At 40.6% G+C, this 5177-nt stretch overlaps 1 non-coding gene across 1 annotated transcript; it reads left to right on the top strand.

The window, feature by feature from the left end:
- The first annotated feature begins 2134 nt into the window (after positions 1-2134).
- On the top strand, positions 2135-2240 carry LOC145612925 (small nucleolar RNA R71). Its single transcript, XR_014106829.1, has one exon. It is a non-coding gene; the product is annotated as a small nucleolar RNA R71 (small nucleolar RNA).
- The last annotated feature ends 2937 nt before the right edge of the window (positions 2241-5177 follow it).

The following is a 5177-nucleotide window of genomic DNA, read 5'->3' as shown; positions in this document are numbered from 1 at the left end:
ATCTCAATTTCTTTCTCATCCCCTAGCTTTGGAATTACAAATTCTTCTTCACTAACATCATCAAAACTTGCACAAACATCATTAACATTCTCAAAAGTATTGTTAGTAGAAGAATCAACCATGCACACATCATCAATGGAACGAGAAAGACTAGCACATGATATATCTTGCACACAAGACAAGGACTCATGCATTGGCTTCAACTTAAAACTCTCTTCTAATTTTCCGCATCTCAAAGTGATTCGGCCTCCCTTCACATCTATTAAGGCTCCCGAGGTGGCTAAGAAAGGTCTCCCTAGAATGATTGGAATATGCTCATCTTCCTCAACCTCCAAAGCAACAAAATCCACGGGAAAGACAAACTCTCCAATCTTTAGAGGGACATCATCAATTCTCCCCTTAGGAAGCTTAATAGAGCGATCGGCCAATTGAAGTGTTATATTAGATGGTTGAAGGTCACCTAGATCAAGCCTCTTGAAAACCGAGTAGGGCATAATACTCACACTAGCCCCTAGATCACACAAGGCATTCTCAAACACCATCTTCTTGATTTTGCAAGGAATTGAAAAATTTCCCGGATCCTCCATTTTCTCCGAAAACTCACCATGGACAAGAGCACTAAAACACTTCCCTCCTTCCACCGAACTACCCTCATCAAAATTTTCCTTCTCCTCTAGTATCTCCCTAAGAAACTTGGAGTACTTAGGCATATCGGGAATTAGCTCGGTAGGGGGTGTGGAATCATGGACTTCCTTAAGAACTTCAAGGAACTTCCCAAATTGCTCATCCATTTTGAATCTCAAGAATTTTTCGGGGTATGGTAGATCGGGAAATCTCTCTACCTCACACATCTTTTCAACAACACTTTCTTCTTTTTCCTCATCTTCACAATAAACTTCCTTAGACTCAACCCTCTCATCTTCATTCTCCATAGCACCACTCTCATCTTCTCCCTCCTTTGAACAAGAAACTCTCTCACTAAAGTCATCTCCTCCACTAGTGGCAATAGAGTACACGGGTTTCTTTGGTTCAACACCTTGGGAAGGCAATGATGAAGGACTAGCATAATCCTTAAGAGTGCTTGCTAGTTGGGTTATTTGAGTCTCAAGCATTTTATTGTGAGTCATCATCTCATTGAATTTTTTATCACTAACCGCCATATAGGTGTTAATGATCTTGGTTTGATTATCAATCAATTTCTCCAAAGTAGTCCTAGCAGACGAAGGTTGTGAATAGGAATTTTCACCTTGAGTCTTTGGAACAAATCCGGGTGGGGGACCTTTTTTAGCATTGTTTTGAAAATTTCCCCTTCCTTGATTGTTCCAAGTACCCCTATTTTCATTTTGACCATAACCTTGATTATGGTTACCACCACCTTGATTATGGTTACCATTACCTTGGTTATGATTTCCATAACTTTGGTTTTGATTACCATAGCCTTGGTTTTGATTACCATAATTTTGGCTTTGATTTTGGCCACTATAACCTTGGTTATTATGGTTACCACGAGAACCTTGATTCCCTTGGTTCCTATAACCACCACCATGATTATAGTTGTCAAAATTGCCTTGGTTTTGGTAATTCCTATTCCATTGGCCTCTTTAATTATCAAACCTTTGAACATTATTGTATGACACAAAATTCACATGCTCAGATTCATTGTTGTCAAACTCATCAACACATTCATTATTGCAATTGCTAGAATCATGATCATATGATCCACATGCATCACAAAACAAGCATCCCATAGGCATATTATGTGAAGTAGAAGGGGTTTGAGAGTTAGAAGAAGTACCTCTCCCCTTAAATTGGGAGGGAAGATTTGAAGCTTGAGAAGAGGAAGAAACACTCTCCAACTTGGCCTTGATTGCCGTCATCTCCTTTCCCAAGTTTGTCATTTGAGAGGAAAGATTGTTGATGGCATTGAGATGGTCCACCGAATACAATGAAGTTGCTTGAAGATTCTCTTTCCCCATCTTGTCAATCTCTATAGTAAGTCACCACATCCTCTATTATGTCCACAACTTCTTCTTCGGTCTTGTTCATGATAGGACCACCGGCCCCTCCATCAAGACATGATTTTCCTTGATGACTCAAACCACCATAGAAGATTTGGATCAATTGATATGTTGGAATTCCGTGGTGAGGACATTCTCTTTGGTACTCCTTGAATCTTTCCCATGCTTCATAAAGACTCTCATTTGGCTTTTGCTTGAACCCTTGAATTAAAGCCCTTGCCTCCGCCATTTTCTTTTGAGGATAGAAACGGGACAAGAAAGCTTTAGTGACATCATCCCACGTTCTCAATGAATTGGGCTTCACCTCTTTGTCTAGCCATTCCAAAGACCTTCCTATGAGGGAGAAAGGGAACAACATAAGGCGGATAAACTCTTGAGACACTCCATTAACCTTGATTGTGTTGCAATATTTTTCAAACTCCTTAAGATGGTTCAATGGGCTCTCGTTCTTTGCCCCACTATATTGTCTCCTCACAATTAGAGTTATCATTGCCGGCCTAATTTCAAAATCGTTTGCCGGTGTTGTAGGTGGAGCTATGTCGCTCTCGAACCTATATGCACCGGGCACTCCCAATTCTTTCAAGGCAACTCTTGGTTGTTCTCCCATGACTTGCTCTTGTTCAATCTCTTCTTCGCTTGAGGAACTATAATCCAATGTCTTGTTTGCTACTCTCCTCCTTGAGAGAGTTCTTTTAATCTCCGGATCAAAGGGAACAATTGAACGATCTCGAGAACTATGCATACAAAACTCAAAGAAAATATAAGTAGCACGGCTACAAGTGTAGCCACTTGTAGCCTAAAGTGTAAAATCTTTTTGTATTTTGCAAATAAAGTGGAATAGACTCAACAACAACATGCACTCAAAGCACCATTCCCCGGCAACGGCGCCATTTTTATGGGATGAAGAACGGTAGGTCGTTGGGCTACCACCCCACCCAATCAAACAAAATTTGTAACTCAAATAAACCCTTTTTAGTGTAGTAGTAAGTCAAGGTCTAACCCAAAGGAATGGAGGTCGAGTGTATATTGCCTAGCCCAAGCTATTCCGAAGTCAAATAAAGGGGTTTATGAAGGAAACTAGAGCTAGAGCTAAATGATGCAAGAATTTGTATGAAATCAATCTAAAAGACACTAGGGCAATGGATCCACATGTAATTGTAATGGAGAATGGTAATTTGGGAGGTCAAACCGACTAAGTCAAGTGATATGAAGGAAGATCAATCATGTATCCTAAAGAGCATACCAAGATAGTTCTCCTAGAGGTCTAACTAGAGTCAACTACGCTAAACACTACCTAGGAAACGTCACAAGGCACCTCAATCGTGAAATTGCAAGTTACTAGCAAGCTTACAATGCAATCTAGTGCAATAATCAAAGATGGCCAAACTTCAATCAATCACACACATGCACATGAATTATCAACCAAATTTAATCATATCATCAACTCCATCAATTATCCCCAAATTACTCTAATCCATCACTCAAACATGCTTCACCATTTCCCTAGATAGAAAACTACTCACTAGATCAAATCAACAATCAATCAAAAATCAATAAAACTTCAATCAATCATCAAACAAACTTCAATCAATCAATAATAACATGGAAAACAAATGAAATCAACTAAAATCAAACTTGTATTGAAATCAAGAAGAAGATCCTTACAAAACTTTGATCTAAAGATCAATTACAATGAAGAATTCTTGAACAATCCACCAAAAACCATGAGTTTCTCTCTCTTCAATCCTTGAGTTTCTCTCTCTAACATTCTAATAAAAAACTAACTATATGAATTCTAATCTAAAGCTTATCTAAAAATAGAAAGAAATAACTATATATACAAAGAGGAGGTCGGTATTGACGCCCAAAAATAGACCCACGTCGGTGCGGGCGCTTGGAGGAGAGAGAGTGGCGCGCACGGGAACACACCCAGAAAGGTGCGTCCGCACGCACTAGGTGTGCGGCCGCACTCGACCAATGTGCGTCCGCACACTCCCTAAGTGCGCCCGCACATAGCTGGGTATAACTTCCTCTTCTCTTCGTCCTAGCTCAAGTGGTGCACACATCCTAGATGATGATGATGGAGGACAAGGTAGGCAGAAACTTTCTTGGAAATCTTGAAGAATATAAGCCATGAGAAAGGCATATACAAGGTCTTGAAGCATGCTCCTTGGATCCACCTTTGACTTGAAACTTCTTGCACAAGCTTTAGGCATGAAAACAATGAAAGATCATAGAGAGGAAGCTCGGGAATTATTTGACAATCAATCACAACCTACAAACAAATGATAAAAAGCAAGTAAAAGAGAAAAATAACAAGTAAACTAGAAAATGCATAAAATAGAGAAACTAACTACAAAAAGCATAAAATGAAGAAAACAAGAATAAAACTAAGGAAAACTAAAGAAAAGAGTAATAAAGTGAAATAAAATTCATCCAAAAAGGGACCAAATGAGTGCCATAAGTGTCACTCATCAACTCCTCTTTCTCCTTCATCTCCTTCCTTGCATGACTTGTCTAGTTTGCATGATAAGATTGATGCCCTTACTTTTGCCTTGTCTTCTTCCTCTTCTATGGGGAATGGTTGTTAGAAGGTTAACTATGACTATCATGCCAGGAAGGTATATGATTTTCATGTTTCTAGGGGGGATATTGAGCCTTATGTGAACTACCCGTACCTCCCGGTCCAAGAGGACCTTACCTCATAGTGGGAGCCTTATGACAAGGCTGTGGGGCCCCGTCTTTGTTATCCCTATTGGGAGGGTCCACATGTGGCACATAGTGCCATTCGTTGGACCTCTAGGGGGGATTATGATTACAAGAGGCCAGAGGGTGTGACTGGACTTATGATCCAGCTAACCCTGCTCCTTTCCCTTCCCCTGAGACTGAGGGGAGGTGGGGTCGTTCGGGCCCACCTGTTTTGGATGATTGGTCTGAGTATTTTGCTGCTGATGCCCTTAGGAGGTTGGGTAGGGCTAAGGGGAAGGATGTTGTTTCTCGTGTTGATTGTAACATGGGTGGGGGGAGCTCTAGTTCTACCCCCAACTTTAGTGCCGAGTGAGCCATGTTGGCTACCCCCCCTCCTTATGCTTGTTTTATGATTGTGTTTCTTGTTTGCCCTATGGTTAGGATTAGCTTGAGGGAGGGGTAGCTCATATC

Source organism: Chenopodium album, chromosome 24 (genome assembly GCF_948465745.1).
Source record: "Chenopodium album chromosome 24, dcCheAlbu1.1, whole genome shotgun sequence".
Taxonomy (NCBI): domain Eukaryota; kingdom Viridiplantae; phylum Streptophyta; class Magnoliopsida; order Caryophyllales; family Amaranthaceae; genus Chenopodium; species Chenopodium album.
The sequence above is the reverse complement of the archived record's forward strand: the minus strand, read 5'-3'. Positions and strand labels throughout refer to the sequence as shown.